Source organism: Symphalangus syndactylus, chromosome 2, assembly GCF_028878055.3.
Source record: "Symphalangus syndactylus isolate Jambi chromosome 2, NHGRI_mSymSyn1-v2.1_pri, whole genome shotgun sequence".
In the NCBI taxonomy this organism is placed as follows: Eukaryota; Metazoa; Chordata; class Mammalia; order Primates; family Hylobatidae; genus Symphalangus; species Symphalangus syndactylus.
This window is the reverse complement of record NC_072424.2, coordinates 84,670,366-84,680,591: the sequence shown is the minus strand read 5'-3', so window position 1 is coordinate 84,680,591 and position 10,226 is coordinate 84,670,366. Positions and strand designations below refer to the sequence as shown.

Genomic DNA, 10,226 nt, shown 5'->3' with positions numbered 1-10,226 from the left:
GTTCCAATGAGCTGAACAGTGGGGGTTGGCTTTATAGACAGAAAAGGCTGAAGAAAGCAGATTGGTCATTTCAAAGTTACTTTCCTTGTAAGGCAGAGACAGGAAACAAAACAACAATAGAAGGATAACGGATTAGTTAGCATCAGGTTACTTTTGTCTACCTTTTGTGTGTAAAGATTAAAGCAGAGGGAACTTATCATCATTATCATGCCAATTAAAGATTGAAACTGGCCTGTTTTGAAAAATGACTGTTACCCCTCTCTACTGATTTCTTGAAGGTCAGATAACAACTTAGTTTAGCACTTGGAAATGCTGCATGAGTGACTCCATTTTGATTTTTAGTCTGGTCTGTTGGGGCCTAGCACAGGAGCTTAGTCCAAAACAGTAGCCTTCTCCTTTCGTAGTTCATAAGTGTGATGACTGGATGTTCATGCTTGTGTGTGTGATGTGCCTCCCTCTAAACATTTCTGACATGAAAAAAGAAAAAAAAAAAAAGAAAAGAAAAAACTAATAAAGAAGAAAGGAAAATAAAACAATAGCTTCCTATAATTTTATTTAACAAATAGAAAGACAGGCCACGGAATGGGATAAAATATTCGCATAACACAGATCTGATCAAGAACTGGTATCCAAAATGGGCAAAAGACCTAAAAAGACACCTCACCAAGGAAAATACAGGCATACCTTATTTTATTGCACTTCACTTTATTGTGCTTCACAGATATTGCATTTTTTTTTTTCCAAATTTAAGGTTTGTGGCAACCCTGTATTGAGCAAGTCTATTGGGCCTCAATTTTCCAACAGCATGTGCTCACTTCATGTCTTTGTGTCTCATTTTGATAGTCTTTGCAATGTTTCAAACTTTATTATTATATCTATTATGGTGATCTGTGGTGAGTGATCTTTGATGTTACTATTGTCATTGTTTGGGGTCCACAAACCACACTCATGTAAGATTCTAAACTTAATTGATAAATGTTGTGTGTGTTCTGACTCCTCCACCAACTGGCCATTTCCATCTCTCTTCCACTCCTCATGCCTCCCTCTTCCCTGAGACACAACATTGAAATTAGACCAGTTAATAACCCTACAATAGCCTCTAAGTGTTCAAGTTAAGGGAAAAATCACACATCTCTGGCTTTAAATCAAAAGCTAGAAATGATTATGCTTGGTGAGAAGTGCATGTCAAAAGCTGAGGTAGGCCGAAAGCTAGGCTTCTTACACCAAACAGTGAGATAAGTTCTTGATGCAAAGGAAAAATTCTTGAAAGAAATGAAAAGCACTACTCCAGTAAACCCACAAATAATAAGAGAGCTAAATAGCCTTCTTGATGATATGGAGAAAGTTTGGTGGTCTGGATAGAAGATAAAACCAGCCGCAGCATTCCCTTAAGGCAAAGCCTAATCTAGAGAAAGGCCCTAACTCTTTTCAAGTCTATGATGGCTGAGAGAGATGAAGAAGCTGCAGAAGAAAAGTGGGAAGCTAGCAGAGATTTAAGGAGAGAAGCCAACTTTAAAACCTAAAAGTTCAAGGTGAAGCAGCAAGTGCTGATGGAGAAGCTACACTAATTTATACAGAAAACCTAGCTAAGATAATTTACGAAGGTGGCTACATTAAACAGATGTTCAATGTAGACGAACGGTCTTCTGTTAGAAGAGGATGCCATCTATGACGCTCATAGCTAGAGAGACATCAATGCCTGGCTTCAAAGCTTTAAAGGACAGGCTGACTCTCTTGTTAGGGGCTAATCACTTTAACGTGGCTGGTCACTCTAAGTTGAAGCCAATGCTCATTGACCATTCTGAAAACCCTAAGGCCCTTAAGAATTATGCTAAATCTTTAGTTGGGCATGGTGGCACATGCCTGTAGTCCCAGCTACTTGGGAGGCTGAGGCAGGAGGATCATTTGAGCCCGGGGGATTAAGGTTGCAGTGAGCTATGATCATGCCACTGCACTCCAGACCGGGAGACAGAGCGAGAGCCTGTCTCAATTAAAAAATAAAATAAAAAGAATCTTGCAAAATTGACTCTGCTTATACTCTGTATATGAAATAACAACGCCTGGATGATCATGCGTCTGTTTACAATATGGTTTGCTGAATGTTTAAGCCCAGTATCAAAACCTACTACTCAGAAAAAAAAAAATTCTTTTAAAATATTTCTGCTCATTGACAATGTACCTAGTCACCCAAGACCTATACAAGGAGACTAATGTTGTTTTATGCCTGCTAACACAACATCCATTCCACAACCCATGGATCACTGAGAAATTTTGATTTTTAAGTTTATTTAAGAAATACATTTTGTAAGGCTATCACTGCTACAGACAGTGATTCCTCTGATGGATCTGGGCAAAGTAAACTGAAAACCTTCTGGAAAGAATTAATCATTCTAGACGCCATTAAGAAAATTCATGATTCATGGGAGGAGGTAAAAATATCCACATTAATGGGAGTTTGGAAGAAGGTGATTCCAGTCCTCAAGGATGACTTTGTGGGGTCCAAGACATCAGTGGAGGAAGTCATTGCAGATGGTGGTGGAAATGGCAGAGAACTAGAATTAGAAGTGGAGACTGAAGATATGATTGAATTGCTGCAATCTCTTGAAAAATTTGAAGGAATGAGGAATTGCTTCTTATGGATGAGCAAAGAAAGTGTTTTGTTTTGTTGTTGTTTCTTTTTTCGAGGTGGAATCTACTCCTGGTAAAGATGATGTGACCATTGTTGAAGTGACAACAAAGAACTTAGAATATTACATGATCGTAGGTGATAAAGCAGCAGCACAGTTGGAGAGGATGAAAGAATTTCTATTGTGGGTAAAATGCTAACAGACAGCATTGCATGCTACAGAGGAATCTTTTCTGAAAGGAAGTGTCAACTGATGTGGCAAACTTCAGTTTTCTCTCATTTTTTAAAATGTCAGAGCCACTCTACCTTCTAGCAACCACCACCCTGATCAGTCAGCAACTACCAACATTGAGGCAAAACCTACACCAGCAACAAAATTATGACTCACTGAAGTCTCAGATGATTGTTACCATTTTTAGCAATGTTTTTAAATTAAGGTATGTAGTTTAAAAAGTATGTAGTTCTATTGCACACTTAATAGATGTTTATAATATAGTGTAAACATAACTTTTATATGTGCTGGGAGACCAAAAAAGTCATGTGACTTGCTTTATGGAGATGTTCACTTTATTGTGGTTGTTGGTACTGAACCCACAATATCTCTGAGGTATGCCTGTATGCCAATGGCAAATAAACAAATGAAAAGATGTTCCACATCATTTGTCATCAGGGAAATGCATATCCAAACAACAATGGGATACTGCTATACCCTACTAGAATGGGTAAAATACAAAACACTAACAACACCAAATGCTGGCAAGAATGTGGAGCAACAGAAACTCTCATTCATTACTGGCAGGAATGCAAAATGGTACAACCACTTTTGAAGGCAGTTTGGCAGTTTCTTAAAAAGTAAACATTCTCTTATTATAAGATCCAGCAATTGTACTCTTTGGTACTCCCAAATGAATTAAAAACATGCCCCCACCAAAACCAGCACATGCTTTATTCACTATTGCCAAAACTTGGAAGCAACCAAAGTGTTTTTTAAATAGGTTAATGGGTAAAAAAACTGTGGTACATCCATACAATAGAATATTAGCACTAAAAGGCAATGAGTTACCAAACCATGAAAAGACATGGATGAAACTTAAATGAATATTGCTAGGTAAAAGAAGCCAATCTGAAAGGCTATATCTACATACTGTATCATTTTAATGATTAATATATAACATTGTGGAAAAGGCCAAATTATGGAGATAATAAAAAGAACACTGGTTTCTAGGAGTTTGATGGAAGGGAAGAAGAGAAAGATGAATAGTTTGAACATGGGATTTTTAGGGCAGTGATATGATTTGGATCTGTGTCCCCACCCAAATCTCACGTTCAACTGTAAATCCCCTATGCTACAGGTGGGGCCTGGTTGGGGGTAATTGGATCATGGGGGCAGATTTCCCCCTCAGTGCTGCTCTCATCATAGTGAGTGAGTGCTCATGAGATCTGATTGTTTAAAACCATGTGGTGTAGCACCTTCTGCCTCTCTCTGTCTTGCTCCTTCTCTGGCCATGTGAAATGCTGCTCTCCCTTTACCTTCTACCATGATTGTAAGTTTCCTAAGTCCTCCTCAGAAGCAGAATCCACAATGCTTCATGTATAGCCTGGAGAAGCGCTAGCCAATTAAACTTCTTTCCTTTATAAATTACCCAGTCTCAGGTATTTCTTTATAGCAATGTGAGAATGGACTAATACAGAAAATTGGAACCAAGGAGTGGAGCATTGCTATAAAGATACCTGAAAATGTGGAAGTGACTTTGGAATTGGATAATGGGTAGAGGTTGGAAGAGTGGAGGGCTGAGAAGACAGGAATATGAGGGAAAATTTGGAACTTCCTAGAGACTTGTTGAATAGTTGTGACCAAAGTGCTGATAGTGATATGGACAATGAAGTCCAGACTGAGGAGGGCTCAGGTGGAAATGAGGATCTGTGTCCCCACCCAAATCTCATGTTATACTAGAGGTGGGGCCTGGTTGGGGGTAATTGGATCATGGGGGCGGATTTCCCCTTAAGTGCTGCTCTCATCATAGTGAGTTGAGTGCTCATGCATTCTGGTTGTTTAAAACCATATGGTGTTATTGGGAACTGGAGCAAAGGTCACATGTGTTATATCTTAGCAAAGGACTTGGAGGCATTGTGCCCCTGTCCTAGGGATCTGTGGAACTTGGAACTTGAGAATGATGATTTAGGGTACCTGGTGGAAGAAATTTCTAAGCAGCAAAGTGTTCAAGAATCAGCCTGGCTGCTTCTTTTTTGTTTTTTGAGATGGAGTCTCACTCTGTTGCCCAGGCTGGAGTACAGTGGCGCCATCTCAGCTCACTGCAAGCTCCGCCTCCTGGGTTCATGCCATTCTCCTGCCTCAGCCTCCCGAGTAGCTGGGACTACAGGTGCCTGCTACCATGCCTGGCTAATTTTTTGTATATTTAGTAGAGATGGGGTTTCACCATGTTGGCCAGGATGGTCTCGACCTCTTGACCTTGTGATCCACCTGCCTTGGCCTCCCAAAGTGCTGAGACTACAGGTGTGAGCCACTGCACCCAGCCAGCCTGGCTGCTTCTAACAACCCATACTCATATGTGTGAGCAAATAAATGACCGGAAGCTGAAACTTATATTTAAAAGGGAAGAAGAGTGTAAAAGTTTGGAAAATTTGCAGCCTGGCCATCTGGTATAAGAGAAAAACCCACTTTCAGGGGAGGAATTCAAGCAGGCTGCTTGAATTATATCTTAGAAATAACTAGAATAAATAACTTAGAAATTTGCGTAACTAAAAGAAAGGCAAATGCTGATAGCCAAGACAATGAGGGAAATGCCTCAAAAGTATTTCAGAGATCTTTGCTGCAGCCTCTCCCATCACAGACCCAGAGGCCTAGGAGAAAAGAATGGTTTCATGGGCCAGCCAGGCCCAGGGCCCTGCTGCACTGTGCAGCCTCAGGACATGAAGCCCTGCATCCTAACTGCTCTAGCTCCAGATGTGGCTCAAGGACATGAAGCCCTGCATCCCAACTGCTCTAGCTCCAGATGGGCTCAAGTCCCAGGTACAGCTCAGTCATATGTGCAAGCCATAAGCCTTGATGACTTCCACCTGGTGTTAAGCCTGTGCGTGCACAGAATACAAGACTTGAGGTTTGGGAGCCTCTGCCTAGATTTCAGAGGATGTATGGAAAAGCCTGGATGTCCAGGCAGAAGCCTGCTACAGGGGCAGAGCCCTCAAAGAGAATCTGTACTAGGGCAGTGCAGAGGGGAAATGTGGGGTTGGAGCCCCTGCACAGAGTTACCAGTGGGACACTGCCTAGTGGAGCTGCAAGAAGAGGGCCATCATTCTCCAGACCCCAGAATGGTAGATTGACCAGCAGTTTGCACCCTGCACCTGGAAAAATCACAAATGCTCAACACCAGCTCATGAGAGCAGCTGTAGGGGCTGAACCCTGCAAAGACCCAGGGGTAGAACTGCCCAAGGCCTTGGGAGCCGATCCTTCATACCAGTGTGCCTTAGATGTGAGACATGGAGTCAAAGGAGATTATTTTGGAGCTTTAAGATTTAATGACTGCCCTGCTGGATTTTGGACTTCCATGGGGCCTATACCCTTTCTTTTGTCTGATTTCTTCCTTTTGGAAAAGGAGTATTTACCCAATGCCTGTACCCCCATTGTATCTTAGAAATAACTAATTTGTTTTTGATTTTACAGGCTCATGGGCAGACAGGACTAACCTTGTCTCACATGAGACTTTGGACAGTGGACTTTGGAGTTAATGCTGGAATGAGTTAAAACTTTGAGGGACTGTTAGAAAGGCATAATTGTATTTTGCAGTGTAAGAGGAACAAAAGATTTGGGAGGGGTCGGGGTGGGATGATATGGTTTGGATCTGTGTCCCCACCCACATCTCATGCTCAATTGTAATCCCTAATGTTGGAGGTGGGGCCTGGTGGGAGGTGATTGGGTCATGGGGGCAGATTTCCCCCTTAGTGCTGCTCTCATCATAGTGAGTGAGTGCTCTCGAGATCTGGTTGTTCAAAAGTGTGTGGCACCCCCCCACCATACCCTTACTCCTTCTCTGGCCATGTGAAGGGCTGCTCTCTGCTTACCTTCCACCATGATTGTAAGTTTCCTGAGGACTCCCTGGAAGCAGAAACTGCTATGTTTCCTGTAAAGCCTGCAGAACTGTGGGCCAATTAAACCTCTTTCCTTTATAAATTACCCAATCTCAGGTATTTCTTTATAGCAGTGGGAGAACAGGATAACACAGGTGGTGAAACTATTCTGTATGACACTTGTATTAGTCTATTCTTTCACTGCTATAAAGAAATACCTGAGACTGGGTAATTTACAAAGAGAAGTTTAATTGGCTCATAATTCTGCAGGCTGTACAGGAAGCACAGCATGTTCTGGAGAGGCCTCAGATAACTTTCAATCTTGGCAGAAAGCAAAGGGGAAGCAGGCACATCTTACATTGGCAGAACAGGAGGAAGAGAATGGAGGGAGGGCTTACACACTTTTAAACAACCAGATCTCATGATAACTCTATTATGAGAACAGCACTAGGGGGATGATGCTAAACCATTAGAAACGGCCCCTGTGATCCAATCATCTCCCACCAGGCTCCACCTCCAGCATTAGGGATTACAATTCAACATGAGATTTAGGTGGGGACATAGATCCAAACCACATCAATACTGTAATGGTGAATATATGCCATTCACCATTGTATGGATGTGTAAATTCATACGATGTATAACACCAAGAGCGAACCCTAATGTGACCTATGGACTTTAGTTAATAATAATGTTTCAGTATTGCCTTATCAATGATTACAAATGTCCCACACTAATGCACTAAGATGTTAACAGTAAGGGAACTGGAAGGGGTCGTGGGAGGGTTGCATGGGAACCCATAATTTCCACTCAGTTTTTCTGAAAAACTTAAAACTGCTCAAAACATAAGTCTATTAATTAAAAGAAAACAAAAAGATAGATCTGAAAAGAGTGTGGGAAGAAGGATGCCATGAGGGGAGACGGGGAAACAGGGAAAGTATGACCAACACAAACATGAATCTTTCTAAGTAACCACATGGCATATTTCTTTTCTTTTTTTTTTTTTCTTTTTTTTTTTTTAGTTGGGGTGTTGCTCTGTTGCCCAGGCTGGAGTGCAGTGGCGCGATCTCGGCTCACTGCAAGCTCTGCCTCCTGGGTTCACGCCATTCTCTTGCTTCAGCCTCCCAAGTAGCTAGGACTACAGGCGCCCACCACCACGCCTGGCTAATTTTTCTCTATTTTTAGTAGAGACGAGTTTCACTGTGTTAGCCAGAATGTCCTCAATCTCCTGACCTTGTGATCTGCCCACCTTGGCCTCCCAAAGTGCTGGGATTGCAGGTGTGAGCCACCATGCCTGGCCCCACATGGCATATTTCTGATGTGGTGTTTCCTAGCACCGAGGAGTCCAGCAGTTTAGTCTATATCATTAAACTTAAATGGATTTAAGTTACTGATTAATTGAACAGCAGTCTGGTGTTCACCATTTTGGAACTACTAATGGTATCATGACTGCCCTCTAAGGGAGGTAGGGGAAGAAGAAAAGAAGTTTTCAACTGAGTTTATAGGCAAGGAATAGAAAAGCCCAGAAGCCTTTGTAGTTCATAGCACTTGAACAACTCTTCAAATAAACCTTCTGAAGTTCTGGAGTTGTAGTTAGAGCTGTCAGACTTGAGCAACCTTGAAACAGAATGATTATGAGATTTAAGGTGGTGGTTTGTGCTGCATTCACAATATTTATCCCACTTGTCTGTGTGCACGTGTGTATGTGTGTGTGTGTGTGTGCATGTGTATGAGAGAGAGAGAGATGGGAGAGAGAGTGCCTGCCTGAGATCCAGAGAGACCAAAAGGAAGGATAGGTTATGTTCATCTTCACTAATTCCTTGAAGTGGCAGAGTCTTAACCTGACCTGGCTTTTCTTTTATTTCATGGAACTACCCATATCTCTTAATCAGTGTGTCTTTGTACTCATATTTTTTAAGGCCACTTGCTGCTTCTTCCCCTTTTCACAGTGCCATTTTTTTTTTTTTTTAAAGAAAATGCTGTTAATACATTCAAAATCTTTCCTCTGTTGCCATGTTGCTGTTACATTGTTTACTAATTTTTTCTCCTCCTTCTTAATGGTATGGCTATTCTCTTCTGGATAAATGCAGTCTAATAACATTTCATCCTCTACCATCTGGCTTATCAATGGATTGGAGACACAGCTCTGGGATTTTAGGTAGCCTCAGTTTGAGATCACCCAAATATTGCAAGGGCAATCAAAACAATAGAGTGATCAATTTTCACAACTTTGTACCGGATAAGTTTAGAAGGCAACTGCTACTTTTTGAAGAACAGAAAACATGTGAATATTGTCTCTTACGGAGAGCCAGAAGGCTAGGAGAGGATGTGGTTCTTGTCCCAGGCAAATGTGTGATCTTGAGAAAAATTACTTAACTTGCCCAAGACTTTATATGTAAATTAAAGACTTTTTCCTGCTGAAAGGCAGAAGACTGGACCTTTGTTCCGTCCAGATTTAAGGTTCTGTCAGTACTAGAATGTAAGAAACACTATCCACCTACATTGATAGATTTTAAACTTCTCCAAGGCAGAGTTGGGTCATATTTCCCTTGAATACCCCCACAGCTCATGGCACACTATTAGTCATCTTAACAGCTACCCTTTGCTGAACAATTTATGAACCACATACCTGCCTGGGGAGTCAAACTTGTTGAGCAGTGGTTATTAGGAGAAGAGAAGGAAGGGAGTGGGCCACAGTGTGGGGCCTACAGCCTACCCAAGGACCTCCAGCTCCTGAGAGCAGGCAGCTCTCCGGTGTTAGCACGCACTTCCCAGGATCTAAAGGAGAGAACTTTATCTCTTCTCAGGCCATGCCCCAGCAGATACACAGCTTCAGGGCAGAGGCAGCTGGAAAAGTGTGTCCAGGGCAGAGGCAGCTGGAAAAAAAGTAAGTATTCATACTCCTTTTTTTTTTTTTTTTTTTGAGACAGAGTCTCCCTTAGTTGCCCAGGCTGGAGTGCAGTGGCTCAATGCCGGCTCCCTCCCTCTGCCTCCCGGGTTCAAGCGATTCTCCTGCCTCAGCCTCCTGAGTAGCTGGGATTACAGGCGTGTGCCACCACGCTCGGCTAATTTTTGTATTTTTAGTAGAGACGGAGTTTCATGTTGGCCAGGCTGGTTTTGGACTCCTGACCCCAAGAGATCTGCCTGCCTTGGCCTCCCAAAGTGCTGGGATTACAAGCTCGAGCCACTGAGCCTGGCCCATAAGTTTCTTCTAATACACAGACAAAGCTGAGCTGTTGGGCTGCATTGGGCTGCTTTGGTTGTGGATGGAGAAAAACATCAGAAAATTATCCAAATTAGGATGAAAAAGTTCAGTAAGAGGTGGGAGCAGAGGTGGAGAAGGCAAGAGTATGGGGGAAGATGAGAGGGACTTAGGGAAGCAGCTGTCTTCATGACAGGCCTAGGGGAGAAGACTGTCCAACTAGGATTTGAGTGTTTCTCTGTGTGTTATAGGAGTGTAATTCCTCTTTCTGGGCTACAACCCCCTGCCCTGAGACTTCCAGGAAATGTAAAA

The 10,226-nt window shown here is 42.3% G+C and overlaps 1 pseudogene; it reads left to right on the top strand.

Annotated features, from left to right (window-relative positions):
• Positions 1–392: 392 nt before the first annotated feature.
• LOC129478200 (uncharacterized) lies at positions 393–473 on the top strand (annotated as a pseudogene).
• The last annotated feature ends 9,753 nt before the right edge of the window (positions 474–10,226 follow it).